The sequence below is a fragment of the Gymnoscopelus braueri genome (genome assembly GCF_963280865.1).
Source record: "Gymnoscopelus braueri genome assembly, chromosome: 17".
In the NCBI taxonomy this organism is placed as follows: domain Eukaryota; kingdom Metazoa; phylum Chordata; class Actinopteri; order Myctophiformes; family Myctophidae; genus Gymnoscopelus; species Gymnoscopelus braueri.
Genome location: NC_137617.1, coordinates 29,973,299 through 30,000,920, shown reverse-complemented (window position 1 = coordinate 30,000,920; position 27,622 = coordinate 29,973,299). Strand labels below are relative to the sequence as shown.

Sequence of the window (27,622 nt, the reverse complement as noted above, 5' to 3'; positions counted from 1 at the left end):
GCCCTATGGAAATAACGATGTATGGGCTATAGCACCAGCTTACGGACAACCTAGGGAAATTGCTAAGCGCAGGCTTTATCGCCATGTGAGAAAATTACATCTAAGGAGAGATGAGATGATATAACTACATTATGCTGAATATACTTGCACTGCTAAATCCCTACTCTCTCTCTCTCTCTCTCTCTTTCTCTCTCTGAGGAGGGGCATTTTCACTTAAGCCCTACAGTATATATACTTTGTCGCAAGACATAAACAGCGATAAAATAACTGATCAACAAGCTCGCAATGCACCGCATCGCCACACATGACATTCATGTGGTTAACATACACCTTTAATTGAATTGTTAAATTGTAATATTATCAAACATGAACATGGAACATATCAGACATTCAACTAAAGGAAATGCATGGATTCAAATCTGTCTGACCACAAGCAGGGAGAAAACATATCATGATGATCAAAATTAATGACTAGAAGGGAGATACCCCCCCACACACACACACCCACACACACACACACACACACACACACACACACACACACACACACACGCACACACACACACTGCCACCAGGAAATTGAATCCTATTCCGTTGTTCCCCCAGCTGAGGTTTAGGCCCGGCGTTCCAGCACATTCCTGTAAGGGACGAGGTGGCAGCAGCAGCTGATCGATAGCCAAAATATGACCTCAGCCCCGGGGAGGAAATAAAGCACGGGAACACGGGGAGCATCCATCTTGTCTCTCCTCTGCTGCTCATTGGCAGCGCAGAGATGAGGCATTTATCATGTGCAGTCACACTGACACACAAACAGAGACACACACACACACACACACACACACACACACACACACACACACACACACACACACACACACACACACACACACACACACACACACACACACTGTTTCTCTCTTTTCCTGCTCTCTCTCTCTCTCTTTCCTTTTTTTTCTCCCCCTTTTCGCCGTCACTCAAAATATCTCCCTTGTGTTCCCCCCTCTCTCTCCATCTCCCAGGCCTATAAGGGCCAGTGGTACAAGTAAAAGGCCTGTGTTCAAATGTTACTTGAGTAAAAGTACAAAAGTATATTGTCATAAAAATATACCTAAAGTACCAAAAGTAAAAGTTGTGACATTACCTAAATAGGGACATCGGTTAACTGGAAATAGTGACCGCGGATCACAGACCATTATCCTTTAGATCACCTGAGAGGAGTTCAATTGCTTGCTGGCTGTATGGACGTTTTTGTGTTGAGATTATTCTACATATCTAAAGGCTTTCTGTGCTTTTGAACATCAAAGTGAAAAAATACAACGCAAGTAGATTTGTTCTCTCCGCCTGTGTGTGTGTGTGTGTGTGTGTGTGTGTGTGTGTGTGTGTGTGTGTGTGTGTGTGTGTGTGTGTGTGTGTGTGTGTGTGTGTGTGTGTGTGTGTGTGTGTGTGTGTGTGTGTGTGTGTGTGTACGTGTGTGCATGCGTGCGTGCGGAAACAAGAAACGTATTCATGTTTTTATAAACATTATGTAACAATCAAATCCTATTACAGTATCACCCAGAGCTGTTGAGGGCTGTAATTATTTCAATATTATCATATTTTTGGGATCCCCTGTGGAATTATAAAATCCCTCTTGCAGTTGGGGTGAGGAGCATATCTGTGCTAAATGAAAACTAAACTCTGCTTCCCCCACATGGGGTGCGTGTGTACGTACGTGCGCGCGTGTGCGTGCGCGCGTGTGTGTGTGGGTGCGTGCGAGCATCATCAGTTCTCACTCAATTACCCTTGACGTCATACTGTACGCAATCCTATTATACCATAAACCTTCATGTGTTTGACGGCGGAGAAAAGGAATACTCTGAAATCATGGCACCAAAACTTCTGTCACAATAAGGTCAGCGGAGTTAGTTCAGTTTAATTGTATCCATATACTGTATAGTCTGGGTTAAAGTTGCTGTGGGAGTTTTTTTTGCACCCATTTTCAACCGTATCTTAATATAATTGGTCCTCACTAATGCTCATTATAAGATCGCACCATTTCCTTCTACTCATTCTGTGTCTCAGAGGGTTACATGTACAGTTCAGAAACCTGCCTACCAATGACATCATCGATAGGGATTCCAAGGTAAATAGATAGGCTACTACAGCCTTTCTCTTCTTGCAAAAGTTAGCATGCTGAAATAGAAGCCATTACTGACAAATTGTGGGGGGGGGTTTGTCTCTGGTAAGCAGCTTTCTGAACTGTTCACAGCCCTCCTCTGAGACACAGAGCGAGTAGACAGATTATGGTGCCATCTTATAATGAGCATTACTGAGGACCAATTACGGTATGTGAAGTTAGGTTGAAAATGGGTGAAGTGGTCCTTTAACCACATTGACCCTGCTGTTCCTTCTGTATTTTGGTCAAATTTGTCCAGATTTGTGAAACAGTTTTGTTTATTTATACAAAAAAGCTTCTACAGTTTAAGTGGTTAAGAACATATAAATCCCCCTCCCACCCCATTGATAGTTGCTTCGGTAAAACCACAGAGAGCATGATTACGTCTCCTGTGATTGTTCCTTTCAGGTTGTGATGGGAAAGCTCAGCGGCTATTTGACATGCCGACAGCAGCGTTGCTCACTCGCTCGCGGCCACATGAGACATCTTTGACCAGATGGCTGTCAGGCGGCTCATGATGCTTAATTTATACTCTGTCGAGCGACGTCGAAAACAGCAGATCTACAGGCTCACAATGTGTCGTATGACATCGTACATCGAAGTACAAATTAGGCTTCATAATTCTTACATTAGAAAAAGTTACAAAAGAGAGAAAAGTATTTTTTCCTCCTCAAACATGCATTCCTCTTTGTGTGTGTGTCTGTGTGTTGTTATCCTGGGGCATAAATAACTAAATAAGAGCGAGACAGAAATGATGGGTCATGGCGAGGTTCTCCAGTGGCCAGGATCAAAGACGTACATGGAAGCTTGTTCAAAGTGTGTTTCACACCAATGTTTCTCCTTGGTACTCAGACGCAACGAGACATAGACATAGACAACCCCCCACTTCAGCCTTCCCTCCACTTGCACTGTGTCAGTCTGTGTCTAATGGCTAATACGGTAAACTGTTTTCAAGTCAAACTTGAAAGTAAAGGCTGGTGTTGGCGTGAGTAAGTAAGTAAGTACATTTTATTATATAGCACTTCTCACAGAGAGAACTGATTGGTGGGGCTTTACTCCCCACCAATCACTCATGCGTGTGCAAAGTTTCACGGCAATTATAGGACACTGCGTTCATGATTGGAGGCATTTTGTTCAAGGGGCGAAATCATAGTCTCGCCCACGCCTTCGGCCTGGTGGAGACAAAAATAACACCAATGTTTCTCCTTGGTACTCAGACGCAACGAGACATAGACATAGACAACCCCCCACTTCAGCCTTCCCTCCACTTGCACTGTGTCAGTCTGTGTCTAATGGCTAATACGGTAAACTGTTTTCAAGTCAAACTTGAAAGTAAAGGCTGGTGTTGGCGTGAGTAAGTAAGTAAGTACATTTTATTATATAGCACTTCTCACAGAGAGAACTGATTGGTGGGGCTTTACTCCCCACCAATCACTCATGCGTGTGCAAAGTTTCACGGCAATTATAGGACACTGCGTTCATGATTGGAGGCATTTTGTTCAAGGGGCGAAATCATAGTCTCGCCCACGCCTTCGGCCTGGTGGAGACAAAAATGGGGTCAACTTGGGTCCACATTTAGCACTCTCTTTTGGTGCCTGGATTTACCAAGTGCCCACTATACTGAAGTGCCCAGATTTACCAAGTGCCCACAATGTTTTGATGCCCATCCTTCATGTATTCCATTTATATAATCCCTCTGCAGTGTTGCCCATGTTTTTTTTTGCCCATGTTTCTTTTTACACCTTTTTCTTCTTTTGAAAGTCAATTTCCGTCTCCCTCCCACCCTCTCTCCTAATGACTCTGGTCTGTCTGTCTGTCTGTCTGTCTGTCTGTCTGTCTGTCTGTCTGTCTGTCTGTCTGTCTCTGTCGCTTCAATTGTCCTCCTATCCTCTGTTCCCTGTCTCTCTGTCTCTCTCAGTATATCAAAATGCTTTTTGTGCAGGAGCAACATCTCCAAAACATCTCCACACAATAACAAACCATCATATCATAACCATACATAAGCACAGCAACTAATGAAAAAGGAGTAGGGGAAAATCGGTCTCTCTCTCTTCCTCTCACATGTCCCTCTCTCTTACATGTGTGAAAGAGCTCAGCCTGTTTCTATGCCACAGTGTGACCCTAGCAGGGCCCAGACATTTGTCACCTCTGACTCAGACAGTAATGTGTGATAGTGGGCCAGTGGGCTGTGTGTGTGCACAGGGACCCTTACATTTGGGCCCATTTTGTTACACTCTGGGGCGAAATTCACGAGGAATTGTAGCCACTAATCGCACCATGAATTGCGCATTACTTGCATTCACTACCTGCCCTGTCTTAAGGCCTGATTCACAAAAGATATTGCGGCAATGATATGCCAGTGCAAATACACCCATAAAGTTTTGCAGCTGAGTGCACTAATGATGTATGCACTAAAGAATTGCACTCAGCTGCAAATGTGTGTAAAAAGTATCCATGCGGTAAAGTATACCCTACGTTGTGGCTTTGCGCCACAGTATTTATTTGTGCGCTGATGCATTTGACTGTCACCAAGAGCTGGTGCCAAGGCAAAGTATGAAATGCTAATAAAAGTTATAGTATAGATAGACATTCCCATTTAGTGCTAGACCGACATTTAAGCCTATAGTGTTACGTTTACCCGTCATATTTTGTGTGCTACTACTGCATTCATGCCTTTCAGTGTTGGAAGCATGCATGTCTCTGTACTGCAGGGGTTTACATTTCTAGTCATGCGCACACCTGGCATGACGATGCCTTCGCCTGTCTGCAATCACTGCTGCCATGATCACTGGTAAGTGAGCGTGACACCCCTTATAAATGCGCATCAGTTACCCCCAACTCTCTGGTGGTAACTCTCTTTCACTCTCTTTCACTCTGTGTGTGGCTACTACCGCTGGTGTTTGAGAATTGTACTTGCTGTTGTTTTTTTTACAATGATGCTCATTTGCATGGAAATAAAATACTGTAGTTTATTTTTGTCTTATTTGCGCAGGTTTAGCGGCCGCAAAAGCCATGAAGTCCTTGAATTCACCCTTCCGAGTTACGTAAACAAACAGAGGATTTTATGTGTGTGTGTGAGGGGGGGGGGGGGGGGTGTAACATCCACCTGCCGAAATGTTCGTACAATGGCCAGCTCTCATCCATTGCACCTGTTCCTTATACAATAATGTCCTTCATGATGAATAGGTCCATGAATGTATGCATGCAATTGTCTCTGTGTGTGCATGTGTCAGTCTGGGGATATGTAAATGTGTGCCAGTGTGAGCCTGTTCTTTCATGATAGCATGAGACGAGGGTACGTGTATTCGTGTAACTATGTGTTCGTACATGTATGCGTGCGTTGTGCATGCGTGTGACAGTGTGTGCATGAACTGTGTTTATGCTCTGTATGAGAGAAGTGGTGTGTGTGTGTGTGTGTGTGTGTGTGTGTGTGTGTGTGTGTGTGTGTGTGTGTGTGTGTGTGTGTGTGTGTGTGTGTGTGTGTGTGTGTGTGTGTGTGTGTGTGTGTGTGTGTGTGTGCGTGCATACATTTGTGCATTCTTGTTGGCATGGGCGTGTGGGTGTATGTACGTATATTATTTGTGTCAGTACAAGGAAAGTTTGACTATGAATGTGTGCTTATGTGCATGTCTGTGCTGTACTGTAGGTCAAGGAGAGTGTGTGTGCGTGTGTGTGTGTGTGCGTGTGCGTGTGTGGGTGTGTGTCATAGAGAGACAGCAGGGAACACAGAGAAAGATTTGAGTTCATGTGTCAGTGTGGCCATATGCTGACATCATAACCTACTTATGTGTCCATCATCATAGCTGATGATCGCTGCTCCCTGGAGCTCTCAGTGGGCTGTGAGTCAGTGATACAGCCAGTGATGACACTAGAACATGCAAAAGGCACTCATATTTATTTGTGTTTCTTTTAATACCCTTGGAGTGGTTTAGCAAATAGTAGCCTACTGTGACTGCCAGAAACGTTAGGCCTAATTTAGACTTTGCTGTAAGACTGTCACTTAACAAATATAATGTAATATACAAAATGAATATTACAGATTTTCAAGTGAAAAACGGGTCACATTGGGTCATATTTTTTTTTACAGCGTGGCTCTGTGGGAGGCAAGACATGGGTCTGTTTGTCTGTAGGTCTGTGTCTGTCTGTCTGTCTGTTTGTCTGTCTGTCTATGAGTACATTCTCATTCTCAGTCTGTGTGTTTGTCCGGGGCTAATCTCACAAACAACTGGTCCGATCAGTGTTAATTTCTCGTGCAAGCTGCCAGTGGGCCAAGGAAGTAAAATCCGACATTTTGTTTCATGCATTTTTTATATAGGACTTCTGCTATGAAGGCAGTTGGGCAGGTACTGTCTGGCTCGTATGTGTGCATTTGTCTGGACACCTCTTTATGTGTGCAGATAGTCTATAGATGCAGTTCCAGCAGCATGCAGGTTCTTCTGAGCGGGCTTTCTTTCCCATATGCTCAGTTTTTTGTGTTTGTTATCCAAGAGATGCTGGAACCCTCAGGCACCGCGGCACAGCCAGGAGGCACTTTTACCAGCCAGAGATGCGGCTGTTTTTGTTATAGTGAGGATTCTGAAATGTTTTCAGCCAAATGCAATTCTGGATCCCAACAACCAGATGCCAAAACAGAGGGTACCAAAAATAATACTGTCAATCCTGTCATGTTTGGGAGCCGCCATCAGGGTGACTAAGAAAGTATTCTCACCTCCCTTTTATGTTTTATATACACAGTGAAATCCTCAGTGTTTATTTAAGTCAGAGATTGTACAAATGAAACCAAATGGACCCATAGATCTGACACTGAGGGTTGCACTGTGTACTGGACGACATTTGAATTCTAGACCTGCTGTCATCCAAACTCAGTGTAAAAAGACTAAATTGACCCAAATGGACCCGTGTGGGTCCATTTCTACCCTTTCAGACTCAGAGTTGAATTAACACTGGGGATTTTACTGTGCAGCAGTCAATAACATAATGCTTGCTTCTACTGTAATAACAAATCACAGGGAAAACCCACATTAAATGTGATAACTGATAAGGTCGCCGTTGCCTGTCGTGTTTAGACAATAATGAAACAAAAGCCTAAAGGGATAATGTAGGCATGACTCACCACACCGAGGTGTAATAAACACATGGTGTAGGTGTGAACTATTTATAATAAAATTATCTTCACTGCCAAAAATATTATTTTGTGTGACTGTACCCTTGCTCTTAATTCAATGCGTTTTCCTTGTGTGTGACATACCGTATATGGTGACTAGGCCTACACATTCTGCAGATGATTTCATTGGGGCTAAGCTTGTATCAAAGGCACATTATTCTCAAACCAAAGAGATAATCCTCTCACACAAAAGAGAGGAGATACAAGGCAGTCTTCATGAATAAAGTTCAAAAAGGCCCTAATCTCTGAGCTGCTTCACTGAACACCAAGGGAAAAGGACCAGAATCTTTTCACACTCATAATAACACTTCACTACCTGGACTGAAAACATATTGTCAAATATACAGTATGTTATCAGCATCTCCGGCAGCCTATTGTATCAGCGGTTTTTGTAGATAATATCAGGGCTTGTTTGGTATAACGAACTCTGTCAGAGAAGCAGTGGCCAGCGAATGTGCCATGGATGAAAACCATTAGCCTGGTGAAAAGAGTAAAAAAGTAAAATAGAGTCATACTGTACATTAAACCTCATTCCTTCAACACCATCACACAAAAATACATCCATGGAACATTACAGTGACAATGTTGGCATGGGATACTGATTCATATGGTCCTAGATGTGCGTTTACTGAGTAAAACACAGTTTTAGGAAATCAAACAAACCATGATATGCTTTGGAAAATGGTCAGCAGTAATGTCATGACATGTACAGTATAACATGAGTCGAAGTCAACGTGGTGCCAGTCCACCGGTATGGTCCTTTAACCACTTGAACCCCAGCCAGCATGCATCCTTATTATGGAGGGAATGTTCGCACAAGAAAGCAGAGCTTGTAGATCGACTATTTATGGCATAGAGATTCTGTGTAGAGTGAAAAAAGAGCGGATACACCTTATATAGATGCAAAAGGAATCCTATACTAAAATATAGGATTTCTTTCCCTCCAGACAAGCTTGCACACATGCACACTCACATACTGTATATCTAGTACAGCATGAATACAATATGTCCATAACACGCACACGCACACACACACACACACACACACACACACACACACACACACACACACACACACACACACACACACTTACATGACAGAAAATAGCAAGTCAGTATGTCAGTGCAGCACAGAACACAGCCTCTAACAAATGCCATGCTCCATACCATGATATGAATCATCCCCCCTTCAGCAGCGAGTACTGTGTGTGTGTGTGTGTGTGTGTGTGTGTGTGTGTGTGTGTGTGTGTGTGTGTGTGTGTGTGTGTGTGTGTGTGTGTGTGTGTGTGTGTGTGTGTGTGTGTGTGTGTGTGTGTGTGTGTGTGTGTGTGTGTGTCTGTGCGCGCGCGTGGGGGAGATTGATGACATGGAGCACGATGGAGACAGTCAGCTGTGTACTATATTTGCTTCTGTTCTGTAGATTCTCTCTTCCTCTCATTGCTTTCTTTTTACTGTTTTTACTCTTTTTCTCTCTCCATTGTCTTTCCTTCTGCTGGTTGCAATAGGGAATCATTGCATCCAACATCCACCAGCTCTTTCTCTCTCTCTCTCTCTCTCTCTCTCTCTCTCTCTCTCTCTCTCTCTCTCTCTGTCTTTCTCTCATTCAGAGCAAGGTCTTTAGCTCCTCCGCCTTCAGCCTGCTGGTTGCAATAGGGAATCATTGCATCCAACATCCACCAGCTCTTTCTCTCTCTCTCTCTCTCTCTCTCTCTCTCTCTCTCTCTCTCTCTCTCTCTCTCTCTCTCTCTCTCTCTCTCTCTCTCTCTCTCTCTGTCTCTTTCTCTCATTCAGAGCAAGGTCTTTAGCTCCTCCGCCTTCAGCCTCAATGGGAACTTTTTCCCAACGAAGACATTAATCTCTTTGCGACCAATACAAAAGTTGGATCCCCTCCCTGAAATCTGAATCAAAGTCAACTACACAGCACAATGGAAGTGTGAGAGGGGGGGGGACAAGAAACAGAAATATCTCTCTAGTCTCGTTCTAGATAGAGAGTTAAAGAAAGCAGAAATACAGAGCAAAGAGAGAGACTGAGGGAAAGAAACAGACAGAGCGAGAGATGGAATGAGAGAGAGAAGGAGACGGAGAGCATAGGGAGAGCGGGGTGATAGGGTTTGTAGATATGATCCTGTACATGCACACATATGCACGTAACACGTGGATAGACACAACCATCATGCACTTGTGCACACACGCACACACAGGTTCATGAGCATGCTGGCGCAAAGCCAACGCAATCACCAGAATAAAATCCTGTCATTGTATGTTTCTGTAAACTTCTTTTCTGAACCAATGTGGTCCATGTCAACTCAACTCAAACCATGTTACTGCCAAGCCCCGAAGGATTTCACTTTCAATTTCACTTTCCTTCCACCAAGTTGGCCTCATGAGTCATGTGACAATGACTTTCAAACAGGGTTTTGATACTCCATAACATTTGCCTTCGCAAACCAACAGACCCCTTCGCACCCGCATCAGCGAACATCGCTCTAATATCAGATGCGGGGATGAACGAAATCCCGTGGCCTTGCATTTTAAACAGGCAGGCCACAGCATTAGTTCATTCCGGTATGTAGGCATCGAAAAGGTGGAAAAGACCCCCAGAGGAGGCAATCAGGAGCACCGCCTTTTGCAAAGAGAAATGTTTCACATTCATTATCTCAACACAATGGCTCCTCATGGTTTAAACGAGGAGTTCGACATCAAACGATTCCTGTAACCGGTCTTGTCTTTTTAATATTGCATTTTTATTCAGTATAGCTGACTGCGTATGATTCTCTGTTTAGTTCAGGGAGCTTTGAGAATTGTTCTATATGTGACAGGTATTTTGTAAGGACACTCTATGTCTGTGGGTATGTGGGTTTATATATATATATATATATGGCTTATATTGCTGCTTACTCTGACGCATACTGTATGTGTAACCTCATTGTCTGATCTGTGATCAGTTCCAACCCCAAATTGGGGCGTTGTCCCCGGGTGTCTCCATTCACAAACTGATGTGAGCTCTGCCCACTATTCCCTTTATATACCTGCATTTTTACGCACTGTTCAGTATACCTGACGAAACGTTGTTATTCTTTTACCACTCTATTAATACATTATTTTGGGAGCATTAAGATGGTGTGCGGACCTTCTCTTTTTCTTTACAGTTTATCTATTTTGATCCAGCACCCGTCGAAATGTTTGGATGTGTGTGCCGTGCACCTCTTGACCGCTATAGAGTTTAAAGAGAACATTTTGGTGATAATTAGTAAGTTGTATTCTATTGCAACTGCGAGAGAGAGTGTTGTATAAAATCACAACTCATTTGTCAACATACTGTAGCTTGTCATTCCATCATTGAATTCTATGCATTCTATCTCTTTGCATGGCATACTGTACATACATACAAACAAACATACAGACTGCTGCTTTGCTCTCTTGGGTATCTCTCTGTGTATAAAAGGCACGGTGCTGGGTCACAGGCCTGGTCTGTCACTGTCCACCAGCGGTGGTGCTGAACCATTCACCATCCATTTTATCGTGACCGGTAACCTGTTTTCATTTTTGTGTCCTTCACTACAAGCGTGTTTTGCGGCTTGCTTGGCTCAATAAGTGTCAGTTATGATAGGATATCAGCTATATTACAGGAGTCCATTTTCAAATGATTTAATCAGAATGGCTCCTTAAGAGTGCTTTCCCCCGGGCCCCTGATATTTAGATACCCCTGGTTAGGCTGATGTTGTGTTCACACTGGCAGTGACAAAAGCGACAGGCTACAAGTCATTTTCAATGGATTGCCATACAAACTGACGGCCGACACTTGTCGCTGCGTGACGAGCTACAAAAGCTACAAAAACTGTTTAGCCGGCCATCACCTTTTTGCAGTGCTCCAATGATGCAGTAGTGTCAATCAATCATATTATGTTTTTTAAGTTTGACCATTTCCACTAGTAATGAAAAATTTATTCTTGTCGTCAGCAAGTTTCAACACGAGCATGTTGAGCAACACGTCAATGGTCACTCAGAGACAGTGTAGCTGACCGCATTTGGTCGTTGTGTAGCTTTTGTTGCTGCTAGTATGAACATAGCATTATTGTAAGGTTAGGGTTAGATCGCGTTGAGTTGACATGGTCTGCAGCCCGTCATCATAAACAAAGTGTCTAGAAATGTTGACATGAAATGTATTTTTGGTTCAGAAATATATTGAGATTCAACGTATCCATAGTTTGACGAAACGTACAATGCTAACATTTTATTCTGGAGACCAGACTGCAAAGCAAATTATGCAAGCACACACGCACACACACGCACACACACACACACACACTGGCACGCGCACATTCAGGACAAAGTGAATGACAATGAGACAAAGTGAATGACTCACAGCCACTGCTGTGGATCCCAGCTAAAGAAAGCGCCGGGTAATTTGTGTTACAAAGCACTTGAAGATCAAGGCCTCACAGCCGTCTCTATTATGCAGAATATAGACTCACTGGCAGGCTGGATCGACACACTGCTGCTCAGGATACACAGTCAAATGCTCAGTGTTCACTGGTCTCTGACCCCTGATTTATACTTGGATGTGTGACGGTATCGTGCACTGAAAATATCAGTTCTACTAGCTCGCAATGCATGTGTGCTGCAACGTGTTTGCCATAAGGAAAGTGGAACTGAATGTAACATGGCGCTATTTCTCCATTGAACTCAATGGACGCGACCGCCCTGTTCTTTTCTGTCGCCCTATTACTTTGAATGGTGTCCTCAAGCTCGATACCGGCGTATACATTGTTTAAATCAGGCCTGAGACAGTGCTTAAAATGAGCAAGCGAGGAAGAAACTGAAAGAAAGAAAGAAAGAAAAAGAGACAGAAATAAAGAAAGAAGAGGAGGAGTGATAGGCGAGGGCGGTGAGGAGGCAGGCAATGTTAAAAGGAGGTCATAATGCAGAGCAGAGAGAAGCGGTCCCGGCCTTGGCTGTATAGTGGCATACAGCGCTACGTGGCTCAGGTCTATACTGTACCCCCCCCCCCCCCCCCCCCGTGACTCTGTGTCCATCCCGGCCTCCAAACTAACAGCCTCATGGTAAATTCATGCATTCATGCCAACCAAAGACCTCGACAGCCTGGAGCGAGTGCAGTCATTACGCTGCTGCCGGGTGGCCCTGACATGTACGCTCGTGCCTGCCGGCAAGGCATCTAAAGCCTCTTGTGCTTCACAGAACATCACATCCACTCACTCACTCACTCAGTGTGTGTGTGTGTGTGTGTGTGTGTGTGTGTGTGTGTGTGTGTGTGTGTGTGTGTGTGTGTGTGTGTGTGTGTGTGTGTGTGTGTGTGTGTGTGTGTGTGTGTGTGTGTGTGTGTGTGTGTGTGTGTGTGTGTGTGTGTGTGCGCGTGCGTGTGTGTGTGCGTGTCTTGCCTACTGTCACTCACAGAGTAGAGACCCCACACACACACACACACACACACACACACACACACACACACACACACACACACACACACACACACACACACACACACACACACACACACACACACACACACACACACACACAATGCGTGGGATGAAATGACAAAGAGAAGATGTACCAAATATGCAAATATGCAAACTATTCAGCCTAATGAAGAATGAAAAGGGAAAATAATGATATTCAAGGACAGGAGAACCATGAGAGGTTTGTAGTGTGTTCTGCAAATGGAAAACTGAGTTCCATTTATGTAAGCTCCCTGCAACTCAAGTCTATCTCTATGAGGGGAAATCATGATGGCAGCTGAGTGTAATGGAAAACACATATTCTATTTGCTTATAAACGAGTGAAATATACAGTAAATGGGACATGGAGATCCCACACTGTACTGAGCTGTACAGTTAAAGAAATGTATTTGGCACCCGTGTGACACGGGGTAAAAGTTCCTGCCCACCACCGCTGAGACTAAGGGTTTGAATCCTGCTTGGCTGGGCGTTCCAACCAAGGTTATAATAGTTTGGGATTTTTAGTTTTAGTTCGTCTTGAATTTTTTTTTCTCCTAATTTAGTTTTAATTCGTTTCTAGAGCGGATTTGCTAGTTTGTATTAGTTTTTATTTTTGATAATGGTAATAGTTTTAGTTTGTTTTTTATTAGTTTTAGTGTTAGTTTTAGTTTTTTTATACTTTCGGCCCTTTTCAATCCTGCACCAAATAAACAAATAAGTCAGGTTTAATTTTTTTCAGCCAGTGACAAGATTTCACAGAAATGTGTGGGGAAACCTAAATTTAAAAAAGTCAACCTAATTGACCTCAAGCTAATCTAGACTTGCGTGGTCAGAAGATCAGAGACCACCGCCTAGTCTACTGATATGTCTGGTGACATCTGAATTCAAGGAATGGGCTAAAACAATTCAGACATTTAAAAGAAAAACTACTACACAGTGTCACAGTCCTCTGCCTTTGAACATTGACTGCATTTGTCAAATTGGACATTATTTTCTCTCTGTGTTCTTGCTCCCTGTTTTGGTGTTTAGTCATGTTTTCCTGATTGTTTCGATTTTTTCAATGTAAAATGCCAACATGGCTGCTGTGTGAATATGGTCTATAGCCTTCTGTTTCGATGTGTTTTTGTTGGTTTGTAATCCTATGTTGGTGTGAGTATGTGTTTGGAACCTTAAGTTTATTAATGACCTTTTGAGTTGAACTGCTCTGCCTGCTCTGTCGTCCTGCGTTTGGGTCCTGTTCTACACTCACCCTGACACACAGAACCAATGCAAAGACTTAAGGGAAGTTCCTTCATGGGTTTGTACCAGGATTGGTTTTCAAAACAAACGGCGTCTGTTATCGCTGGTATTCCCCAGCGTCCAAGCCCATTCAGTGAATTTAGATTTCCCAGTCATATCAGTAGGCGGAGATCTCTGATGTCTGGCTACAAATTCACCAATAAGGGTCCGTTTTTATCCTCTTACAGTTGACACTCAGTATTTTGCAGTGTATATTTACATTGCTTTGAATGGCGAGTCACAATAATACACAGGGAGGTTAATGGCTTAAAACCCTGGCTTAGTTCATGAGCATAATAACGGGAAGAAATTATGATTGATGAGAGTCTGTTGATGTGCTTGATTGGGAAAATCAGAGTGGTTAATTGACTCACGCTGCTAATATGACTACAGTATCTGCAAGAGCAAATTAATTAATAGAGCGTGCTGCTGCTGGAAGGTAGGCTAAAAGCAGAGACAAGATGTGTGTGGGAAGGGAAGGCACTGCACTGCATTGGACCAGGAAGAACATCACGAGGAATCCATGGAACGCATGAGGGACGCACATGTGTGTTTGTGTATGGTTAGCCTTGAGATGCAAACAATATCTCAAGGCTCCTCCATGTGTCAGAGTAAACAGCTAATCCAAGCCAGTGTGTGTTCGTGTGTGTGTGCTGAGGCATTAGTCCATTACTCTAATGAAAGGTCTTTGGTGTCCTTGGTGAAGGGCACAAACACACACACACACACACACACACACACACACACACACACACACACACACACACACACACACACACACACACACACACACACACACACACACACACACACACACACACACACACACACACACACACACACACACACACACACACACAGCACATTCCCCCAACCCTCCACTACAAGCTGCCCCATGTGATGCTAATTACATCTCCTCCTCTAGAGGAGAGGAGAGTAGGGTGCATAATCAAAAGGCATGTGGGGGCAGAGGAGGGGGTAAGGGGCATGGGAAATGTACTGGGGCCACTCTATTGAACTTGTGGTGTTGGCAAGATTTGTGTGTGTGTGTGTGTGTGTGTGTGTGTGCGTGGTAGTGGTGGTGGGGGGGGGGGGGGTTACTGATATAGTAACTACTGTTAAAAGACACACAGCTGGGCATGCATGCATGTCCATAAAATGTGTGGCAAATACACATGCAGGCACACACTGGTGAGCCTAATAAGACAGTAGTTTAGATAGACCTGCACACTCGGACACCCGTGCTTCTACAGCAGTGGTTCTCAAAGTGCGGTCCGGGTCCAGTATACAAATGAATTCACGAGCATGCAACACACACACACACACACACACACACACACACTCAAATACAGAGAATAGTTCCTGAGAGAGGCAAGCCCACAGACATCATGCTCTGCCAACAACAGGGACAGATGCACCTGCCACCCGACAGAGAGACGCACATGAAGCCTGATTTATACTCCGTCATACTGTACGACAGAGTTGCACGCTGAAATTAGCATTTCCGGGGCGCCACTCTGTTGTACGGCGAAGTGTTAAATCAGGCATTACTCTAACCGAAGGACGGGGAGTTGGGAGCATGCAACACTGGAAGGGGATATAAAATTAAATAAAACTACAGTACAGTACGTCCCAGTACAGTGCGGGTGGACGAAGCCCCACAGGCCAGAACGAGGGCAGGGGGTGTGTGTGAAAGATGAATGGTTGCGGGCTGCAAGGAATAGAAAAGTTGTGTTTCTCGTTCGGAGGGGACGGATAGAGGGGCTGTGTGCGACAACCAATTATTACAGCCAGACACAGAAACAAACACGGCTTGTTAGGGCATTGAGCCCACATGTTCCAGTCCACTTTCCTCCACACACACACACTACTACTACTGTAGCACAGAGAGAAGAAAGAGAGGGTTTCACTTCACCTTATTCAGTGATTGTATACAGTGATTAGACTTTTAAAATGCATATAAAGCTGGGCCTGCAGGGATACTTACATTTAAAAATAGTTGACGATAAAAACATAGCCAAAAGGCTTTTTTTGTATTGTGGGTTAGGGTTAGGGTTTTTGCACCCCAACCCTCTAGGGTTAGAGAGGGGCAGTTGTCAGGCTGAAATAGTAGACAGGGCGCTACTGAAGCTTGAGCACAATAATACAAATATCACACTGCAATCATAACGGTATATTTTACTTTGCAATTATCCTGAGTGAAAACACACAATGGACCACACAATAATCAATATGGGAACCCATTCGGTAAGGCAAGTGGGCAAAAAAGGGTCTCGCAGGCAGGAGCTGCCCCCCCCCACCCCCTCTGGTCAGTATTGCCACATAGATTCGCACTAGATACGCTTATTGGGTTTCAGCACCAAGGACAGCACCCATGCGTGAAGCAGTGTTTATGGAACGCTTTCAGTTCTGCACTTCTACCTCTCAGGCAGCAGGTTGCTAGTGGCAATTCTGGATCCCTAATATGAATTAAATCCTGCACCAGTGGCAATGGTTACAGTTAAAGTTCTATTAGCCACTTTTGATTGATTGATTGAAACCTTTATTTCAGGGAAATCCATTGAGACCAGGGTCTCTTTTTCAATAGTGCCCTGTGTACAAAAAGACATTTACAACAATGGTTTTTCATTGACAAGGATAACAAGGTACATATAAAAATAAAAAAGGTTGCAAAAGTTATATATTAAAACCATATATTACATCAAGCACTTTAACCCTCACATCCCTATTCTTCACATTTTCTGAAAATGTGTTGAATTTGTTTTTAAATGGCCAGTCTACCAGCTCACAGTACATTGCAACACGATACATTGTGAGCTTCTAGTTTGTCTATTTTTTACATTGGTTTTCGGCCCATGCATGCAGAGAATATGTTTCGTTTTCATTCCTGTTAAACACAACACCAGCTAGTTTCGGTGTGGTGTTTGGATGGAATGATAGCAAAAGGAAGGGCTCGCTACTCACTTTAAATGCTCCAAGACCTTAATAAACAGCAGCTTTTTTGCTGCAGCTTATTAAAGTTTTGGAGCATTTAAAGTGAGTTGCGAGCCCTTCCTTTTTCTATATGTTTTTGCTGCTTTTGCAGTTTGGCTCAGCACCAAAGACGGAGGATTTGCGTTATTTTTGTTTTTGAATGGATGGAATGATAACCAGCATATTTTTGATTCTCAGCTGCATTTGTCTGGACACCACCGCAAAACTGCACTCTTGTTAACAAATGAACCAGACAATCTGCTCCTGTCCTAGCTTGAAGCAAATTGCAGTTCCACCACCACCAAAACAGACCGTGCTCATAAGTGCTTATAAATAAAGCCAGATGAGTCCACCCTCACACAGCCACAGAGACGAGACCAGGGAAAGGCTCAACTCCACTGGTCTGCAAAACCTAGTGATGTAACAAATCGAGTTCAAAGCAACAACTGAGATATACCCCCCCCCCCCCCCCCCAGTATGGATTGCTGTGCTGTTACTGTATGTCGAGAATCTCTGCTCCTAGTCAACTCATGAACCACTGTACTCAACACAGAGCCTATTTCAGGGAAGCATTTAAATCTATAAACAAAGTCTCACAGATGAAATTCCTTTCTGTGCCTCCTCTGAGGCCGTTTTATTAATTTGGTCTAGTTTCTGACAGGGACGGGCTCCTCCTTTCTTCTCAGAGGTGCGGGAGTGTTGTCAAACTCTCTGACTGCTGCTCTTTCCTTCATAACCGTTAAGAGAAGGGGTTGATGCCCCCAGTGGCGGCAGCATTAAGAGCGCTAACAAGTGGACGCGCCGAGACGCTTTGTTACGAAATGCTGCCAGGGCAATCTCAGAGCATTAATGCCTATTTTTAGGCACACCTAGGGGAATTTAAGTGGTCCAGTGGCAAGTCACAGGCAAGTGGGTAACCTGGTTTTTCTGGGCCACAAAAAGAAGTGTGCGAATCCCCAGTGTGGATGGAGAGACTAGGCTCTCTCCTTCTCTCTCTAGACTCTCTCACTCACTCTTTCTGCTGGATTTGTCTCTGAAGGCTCACTACCGCCTCCTCTCTCCCACACATGTGTACTTTCAGCTACTCTGTCCCCACACACGCACACGCACACGCACACACACGCACACGCACACGCACGCGCACGCACACGCACACGCAAACACACACACACACACGCACACGCACACGCACACACACACACACACACACACACACACACACACACACACACACACTTATTTGTATTACTATACTTTTTGGACAGCAATTATATAAATGCAGTTTTTACCTTTTTTGCCATTTGTAACACTAACCTAAAGCCTGAGTTGTACTTTGGTGCACGACACTGGCGCACAACTAAGTATAAATCAGGCATTATTATTACCCTAAACCCTAAACCTAACCTCTAAATGCCTAATCCTAATCCCAAAATGAATCATTTCGTAATTAAATATAATTTTTGCACACGCACACGCAATACACCAGCATATAGTCAATGACATAGAGCAATACTACATGGCTACATGCTGTGTCTTCTACAGATTATCTTCCTGTATAGTGGGCTTGCTGCCTTGAGTGGGTGGAGAGCCACTACATTACAGCGCTAAATCACATTCCTACGGTCTCCCAAGCAACCGGGCGTCCTCCAGTGACAAAAGTGACATTGTTAGCATGACCTCGGTTCTTTGTCTCCACAGTGTTGTGTTCACACCATGTTCTAGCAACCTCCGCAGATGCACTTCACCTGAAACCCCCACGTGCCACCACTGTCAAGACGCTCCACGCATCAACTGCACGAGGCAAACTTCACGGGGTCATTGCAGACATAAAAGCCTCGACCGACAGGACGGTTGGGCGGTTTGCATTCATTCCTCCCTAGAGGAGCAAAACCAGAGACAGTGTAATAGAGCGGACACAGTGCACTCTATGAATCGGAATGGGATATTTGATACGGTAAATGCTAAAGATAGCAGCACCAACAACTTAAAGGCTGTTGTACTCGTAAAGACAAGCCTCTGTCGACAGTGTTGGATGACGAAAAAAACTTTCTGTGACAACAGTGTCCTTTGGAACTCATTTTTAACAGTATAAATGTTATATATGAAATGTAAACAATACTGTATGTCCTTTACATTTAGACAACCACCCATTAAAAGAGATAGGAGTGTTATTAGTCAGAATTGCGTTTCAAGATGGCTCCCAAGTGAAGTGACTTCTCTTTAAACTGCAATGAGCTGTATGTCCTACCAGAGGTTCAAAAAACCCTGGTGACTCGGCTTTAACCCATTCAATCCGGGAACGCATCTGTGTAATTTTTTTGATTTATTTGAATAAAATAACAGATACACAAGCTCATTGCGCAGCACCAAGTGCCGCGCTATGAGCTTGTAGATCTGCTATTTTTGAAAATAAATTGTGAAAATGTGTGAAAAGCTTGTATATCTGCGATTTCTTTTAATAGCCAAAGAAATCTTAAAATGGGTTAAAGAGACTTTGGGCAAAACAACAGGGATTAAAGAAGAGAGAACCAGGTGAGAACTTGTTTCCTGATGGAGGGAGCCACTTGTGACTCATCTGTGAAGACTGAAGTAGGGTGGAGGAGGTCTAGTATACCGCTGGTGGGCCGCCCAGGGCATTTTTTTCCACCAGAATGTTGATAATCAGAGGTCGCAGCCTTGGCCTGAAGATAATACACCAGCATTATGTCACCGTCGGGGGCGGAAACCTTGTATGTCCAAAATCGCTACTTTTCAGGAAATTGAAAGGAATAACCTGTGCTCCAATGGATCCAGTGTGGTTATTATATTATGTCAAAAAGCTCTTGCTAATCCATTTCATTGGTTAAATATTTATAAAACCCACAGATACACTGAACCATTTTCACTTTCAACTTCAAAATGTTTCAAAAGCAGCAAAAATAGCACAATGTGTCGTGATCGGCTACGAAGTGGGGTATTAATTTAAGGAAAAAACATGAAAAGTTGAAATATGGAGATACAAGGTTTCTGCCTGACAGTGACGATTATGTAAGAGAAAGAGATGACAAAAATAGAAGATATAAATGGAGGAAGTACAATATTGAGGTGGATGGATCAACTATGAAAAAAAGGAGTGAAAGAAGTATCAAATCTAAAACCTTGTATCAACAGTAATCAACAGTGTTGTAATCAACAGTGTTGTAATCAACAGTAATACACAATTTTAGGATTTGATACAAATTGTCAACCATGGAGTTTTTTTTTATCACCCTGAGGTCAAAAAACGTGCTTGAGGGGAAAGGATACTTCAAGTTAACTGCCAAGAGTCAAGAGAGAAATATGAAATGTCTGAACACATGCACCACCGTGAGAGTGTTGGAGGAGAGGGTGATAAAGAGAGGAACAGAGAAAAAAGATTGAAGTGAGCAAGGCATGATTGGCCCTTCAGGGTGCGTGCGTGCGTGCGTGCCGTGGCGTGCGTGCGTGAGTGTACATACAGGTTTCTTTCTCCAGGGTTTTGGTTATCTACTGAAGGTAATAGAACATCCCCTGAAGGCTGAGTTCCATAAACATTGTCAGGCCTCTGAATGGACACACAACGGCCTCCAAGTGTATCCGACACAGTAACATTTTGCACCATGACCAAACCTTGTTTCTCGGACCACATCACACAAGGCATCAGGAGAACTGTCCATTTGTCTGTCACTGACCGGAGGTCGGCTGCTGTTTACTTTCCCCCACATTAACCCTTTAAAACCTGAGAAGATTCTAGAAATGTCTTCTAAATCCTAAAAAAATTTTGGAAAAAAAACCCAAATTTTTTTCCCTCGATTTTTCAAAAATAGCAGATCTACAAGTTCATAGCGCGGCACTCGGTGCCGCGCTATGAGCTTGTATATCTGCTATTTTTGAATAGCCTAAAGAAATCTAAAGTGACACAGATGCGTTCCAGGTATCAATGGGTTAAAAAAGAAAGACACCATGACGCACTGTGTGCTACGGAGCCAAACAACCTTATCAGACAGGCATACTTTCAAAGGAGTTGCTCATTTCCATTTCATCCCGGCGCGCCTTAGGGCCTGTTATGGTTAATTGGATTTCTGCACTTCTTTTATGAGGAATGATTGACGTTTAGCCATTAAACATGCTAGGAGACACACACACACACACACACACACAGGCTGGTTAGCACGCACTGGAGGAGCTAGCTTCCACCCAGGTCCAGGGAGGGGGGTGTTTAGAGAATTATCATTACGCAAGACAACGTGAGAAACAACACCTCCGACTAGACAAAGACAATACTGTCACACCACCATTTGATGTTTTAGACGTGTTATGAAACAAAACATCTGGCACAAACTACTGCTGCGCTTTTCTGGTCTCATGCAAGAGCCTGAAAACTTCCCTGAACTGGCAGTGATCAAAAGAATCAACCGTGACTGACTGCTCAGTCAACAACAGGTCAAAGAAGTAAGAACATGATAACAAAGATGCATGGAGGTAAACACACAAAGGGGAATCTGGGCTGGTGCAGTTGAAAGAAGATGGGAAACATGCAGTGCAGTATCCGTGGCTATGCTCTGCAATTCCCCCACGCTTTTGTGTCCCTGTCTTTCGGGCCTTTCATTACCTCTTGTGACCCTTAAAGGCTGCCTATTAATATTCCATCTGGCAGCGGGGCCCCTGCTCTGCCGGCTCTTACCCTCTGTTAATTCTGTCATTCGGTAAGTAGCTTACATAAAACATTCACATTTACACATGGTACGTTTGCATAAATGGGAGTGGTTTGTATTGTCACAGATATCGATCACGGATGGCAGAAGAGGCAGGGAATGAGAAATAGTGAAAGTAGAACCATCCAGGACTGAATTTTGCATGAATCTACTTGCCACGAGTGAGTCATATCAGCGCTATTACTAAGACCGCAAGGGTATTTCATATATGATCTAACAGGAGAACAAAGGTTGAGCTTGGCCGTATAAGATGAGACACAGCAGTGTCAGATTTCCTACCGGGATTCTCAGGTAATACCGTATGAAGTTATTCTAATGCTGGTCATGACACCACAATTAAAATTCCATCAAGAACATATACATGTTGTTGCATAATACTTTAACAAATCCTTTGGGGATGTACAGCATACTTGCATATAATTGCTGTCTTGACGTCAAATTGTAGATAATACTCTACGTACTACAGTGTCGCCACTTTTAAAGGGGCCCTAACACAAGGGATTTTAGAGGTTCCATCTTTTTGTTAGTTTATTTTTACAGTCAGGCAAATATATAGGTCTGTTTCCGTGTACCGACCGACTCAAGCAGCCAAATACTGGGCACTGTGACAACAATTAGCTCAATCACATTATGAACTAGAAAGGTGCACACACTCACCAGTGAGTGTGGCCAGTCTATGACTTCAGTCGTTTATGACAGTCATCTATGCCCTATCAATGTATGATTAAAGTTAAATATTTACTTGCAGCGGTGCACAACAGATTTGGTGCTGATTATTCCAGCAGTTTGTGAGATTAGCCGCAGAGAAACAAAGAAACAGACAGGGGCACAAGCTCATTTCACAAAAAAACACTCATTCACTGTACTTCACTAATTCTGTAATCGTTCCATTAAGCTCTCAGAGGTGTAGTGTAGAGTGTTGATGGCTAAAGTGGCTCATTAAAACAATGTTTGGGGAGCAACCAGATTTACCTGGGTTTATATGGCTGTTATTCCTTGACCCACTCTATCCTCCACAACCAACATCACGCTTCCTGTCTGCTTAAGCAGAGCTAAAGCACTGAACTGAAGGTCAACCAGCACAACGCAGCTCCAAAACTCCACTGCTAATTAACTCCTCGGGAAGAATCCAGGGCTTGATTGGCGTGCCTCTGATTATGAATCACTTGTATGGAAGAAAAAGTAGCCGGCCAGCCGTTATGTGCTAATAGAATGTGGCTTTAAGCTCAGACAAATCCATGTTGGATTATGCGACTGGCCTTTTGGTGATAAAGGTTTGCAGGTTATTTCACGCCATGAGAGATTTCCCAAATGAGGAACTAGAGAGCAATTACTCTCCATTTCCACTGGAGAGTAGAATCACTGGTGTCCTCCAGCTTCACTTCACTGTGCATGCAGCACAGAAACACAATCAACAACACACTCATAGGTGGTACTGGTTACATGGTGCTTTATGTAAGAGCTAAAGGACTAAAGAGGCCATCTCGCTGAACCCCCCCCCCCCCTAAAAAAAAAGAAAACAGTACATTTTAATAAGGATGAACAAACAAGCCCAGACCCATGAGAGGCTATGAAACAGTGTAGAGGCTATGTGAGTGGTGATTAGCAGGTAGGCTAATGCCATGATTCAGTCATTAGCTCCTCCAGACAGGTCCCATTGGGCATTGACAAGGAGGGGGGCTGCATTCTGCAAATGAAGAGAAAGGGTCAAATCAGCCCTGAAGACCAGCTATGAAAACAGAGGTTGCAGACTAAAGAGAGACTGATGAAGGACCAGTGGATGGACAAATGTATGATGGATAGATGGATGGATGGATGGATGGATGGATGGATGGATGATAGGAGGATGGAGGCTTGGATCGAGAGAACACTGGAGAGATGGGTGGATGTGGATAAGATGATTATTTTTGATTGGTGGCTAGAGGCTGTTCACAAGAATACATTAGCATATTAATTATTAAGTTATTAAGTAATCAAAACTGATTGGGTGAGACTCAATAGTCAGAGCACAGTATCGGGGACACACTCTTGAATGTGACCTTGTGCCACTGAAAGGGAGCCCACAGATTATCGCCTAGAAGAGAAAGGACCATTTTGTTTTCTGGATTCATGCCTTTGTACCACCCAACGCAAACTCTAAACTGAACAACAATCTATGAAGGCTGAACCAGTGGAACAATGGCAGAGTTAGCCACAATGGATCTTCATTTGAAAAGTAACCCTGGGTGGGTTGCATCTCTGACCCATTACAACTAGTGATGCAGTCAGTTAGGCCTCAGTAGGTTCATGTTTTCAGTTGCGACATGTCGGGTAAAGTTCTGGTTGCATGGTTAGGTGAAGGAAACAGATTTTTGGTAGTTGTTGTCCCAAATGTATTACGATAGAATTATCTACTGTAATGTTAGAAGTGTGACTTCTAACTTTGATTGTCTTAAAGTCTGCCATGGTAAACCAGTCAAAACAAACTGGATTTGATCGCAGCTTATTCGCTTTCCAACTAGGCTCCTTGACACCATGATGCCAACCAAAAGTAATGTAAGGATGTCGTATTTAAATAATATTTAGTATAACAGCTCCTGTGATCTTTGTTGGGATGCCGATGTAGTCTACTGTAGCATAGGCCTATATATTGGTGGTTGTAAAACTCTTTAAACTCAGTCAATAAAAACGTTTGAGATCCTGTACATTCCTGACTCTGAAAGCTCAAATCTACACTGATCAGCACCATGGCGCTGTCCACTAGTTGTGGACTATGATAGGATGATGTGCTACTCATTCCACCCAGACAATAACAATCAGTCTGATCCCTGAAGCCCAACCGCCATTAAAAACTATAATTGGACTTGTTATCAAGGAAGCTACTTAATATAGCTACTTGTCTTACGGCCAACATATGGCCTGACCAAACCATCTCAGAAACTAAGACAGCTATCACTCATTCAAAGCTACATTACTGGATAACAACAATATTTAAAATATTTTGCGTGAAGTGTTGTGTTGTTTCATTCTATTCCAAGCCATGTTCAAAAACAAATTCTAGCATTCAGCATGCATCGTTCCACATTTTTAGCCCACTCCGTTTTGCTCTCACGAGATTCGAAGCGGGCGAATAGGCTATAATTTGGGATAACTGACATGACCACTATTCAAGCCTAATTTGACCACTGTTAATGTATACAGGCAATATCAGCCTAGGCCTTGGACCACCCACACGCAGAATAGACCCAATAGCTATGCATTTACTTGTATTTGTTGAGAAACAAGAGCATCCCAACATAACACAACATATCACACAACACAGCACAGCGAGCTCGAGTTGAACGGCAGTCGATGTGGTGCTGATGTTGCCGAAGCATCGAGGACACGCGTCTCCTTTAAGGAGATGCATCATCTATGTTCAGTGCAAATCATTACCACGTCTGCTTTAAAACAAAAAAACAAACAAAAAAACTGCAGAAAAATTTGATAGGAATGTTTTATCCTTTTTTCCCAAGTCGCGTGACTTTCTAGGCATCTTTAATAAGGCCATTGTAGTAGCGTGTAAAAACATGGCAGTGATGCGCTATATTCATTGCCGCCTCCTACACGCCACCACATCCAGTTTTGTCTGCCTGTCTATCTTCCACAACACAACACAGACATTGTAGGTTTGCATTCTTCGCCAACAGCGCGCATTAAAGACCATGCATGTCCATCAACGTCGGAGGACATCATACTCACACGCTCCCTTTGATCGATCCGTGAATGCCATCGCTCGGGAGGGGGGCAGTGCGCCCCAGAAGCGCTTCGCTTGTACGGTGCTGGTGTGTCCAGTGCCAGGTTATTACTGCTTCTCTCCTCCTGACTGTGTTCTGCTCTGCTCTGCTCTGTTCTGCTCTGTTCTGTTCCTACAACGAACTAAACCTGGATGACTGATGATCACACACCACCGAGGAGCTGCTGTGGGATGTTGTCGCGGGACTATGGAGTCCTAAACGTGAACATCTACACTGGAAAATCCTAAGCAACTCCGAGAGTGTACAAATGGAAGCAAATGGACCCTTTTGTTGGTCCATTTGGTTCCATTTGTACACTCTCGTAGTTAAGAGTTTTTCTGTGTCTCTCGCCCAGTCAAGGCGCGCACATAACACCATGCATCCCTCAATACTTTTTGGGATGAATCGTAGCCCACTTTGTGTTTGAAATACTTAAGAATGATTTACTATTTGCAGAGCTTCTCTTATTAGAATGAAAACCAAAATATTATATAGCCTACTGCAACACTGAAGACAGCATAACAGCCTATGAAAAACATGTATCCAACCAGTCAGCTCATCTAATGAGTAATGACCATTAATCAATATTAGCCCATGTCCATTTTCACATTCTGTATAAATTATTTCCTCACCTGCAGGAGGCTATATGCTCTCTGCTTCTCCCTTTGGTGGACTATTGATTATAAAATTCAATATAGCCTAATTTGTAATCTCTGACTCAGTGATGCAATGCCTTGTCACTCCATGGACACAAGCAGATAGGGGAAAAGGTAAGCCCAAGCTGTCATTTTATTTTAACCTATACAGTCAGACAGCAATTATATTCAAATGCTTCTTAGCAAAAGAGAAAAGATTATATAAGCTAGATTATATCAATTTATAAGACAAACCTTATTGATCCCTATATCCCTGTGTGGAGTAGCTGCAGACATATTGGTGGGAGTCAATGTTGTTTATGTCCCACCAAGATGTCCGCCGCTACCAAATGACACTTGTTGACGCCCCCTTCAGGTTTTTTGCTACGCACTATAGGATAATTCAGGTGTCTAGCAGCAACAAATGCAGACACAACTCAAAGTCAAAGTCCAAGGGTGTTTATTTAAAGGGGGATTTGGGGAGGTTGGTGGTGTTGGTTTTGAGTGGTCGAGGGGAGCCAGGCTGGCACGGCAGGCAGGCAGGCAAGGCAGGTGAGTATGGTCACTGTAGAACAGGAGAAAGGAGTGAGTCACGAGGAGAACCAAAACACAGGTTAAGAAACACTAACTAAGGCACTAGGAATGACTAGGACTGAATACAGTAGCTGGCAAAAAGCGTTACCACACACGTGAGGTTGTGAAACGATCTGGCATCGTATTGAGCCATGGCCCTATAGCCTGTGGAGGTGATGAGCTGATGGCAGGCAGGTGAGGCAGAAGAGGGAACTGGTAACAGGTGTGCCAAGCTGGGAGCTGGAGCCAAGCCTACGCCCACACACATGCCCACTCACAAAGACACAGAGACGACAGAGACTGTGACACACGAGGGACACAAGAGTGAAAGTATCCAAAAGAGACCGACCAGATGATCTTAGATACAGGCACTAAAGATCAGCAATGTATGAGTGCATGAATTAATATGCATGGTCTATCACCAATATATGAATGAATATGTATGTCTATCAACAGTTATCTTTAACAAGCATGTCTGTGTTTGATGTACATCATAGCATGTGTGTGTGTGTGTGCTTGCATGCAGGGCTGTGTGATGCGTAGTGCAGTAGATCTGAGGTAGTAGTGCTTGTAGTTAGTGCATGCTGCATGGTGCTTCTGCTTGCTACTCTGCTTTCAGCTACTGCCACCGGCCAGCCATCCTCATGGAGGGTGAATAGAGGAGCCGATTGCGTAAGTCTCCTCCTGCTGGTACAAAACCGCTCCACGAAGACTTCTGCAGTGCTTCCTTGTGGCCACACACTGGGTACCTTGAGGTCCCAGGCTAAACTGTAGGGGATCTAGGACTGAGCAACAGTGGGCCCCAGAGGCAAGGTGCGCAGGCCCACCGGTGTGTGGGACACACCCTGGCGCTTGCCAACCACTGTCCCAGCTATGGGCAAATAGCATGGGCACATAGCCATCTAGGAGAAGGACATCCCA

The 27,622-nt window shown here is 43.8% G+C and overlaps 1 protein-coding gene across 1 annotated transcript in view; it reads right to left on the bottom strand.

The window, feature by feature from the left end:
• The window catches only part of tbkbp1 (TBK1 binding protein 1), a gene marked incomplete at its 3' end in the record, with an annotated part of 57,180 nt that extends 31,615 nt beyond the window's left edge, over positions 1-25,565 (bottom strand). The window contains exon 1 of the mRNA XM_080454699.1: positions 25,459-25,565. The remainder of the gene's footprint in view (positions 1-25,458) is intronic.
• Between the last annotated feature and the right edge of the window lie 2,057 nt (positions 25,566-27,622).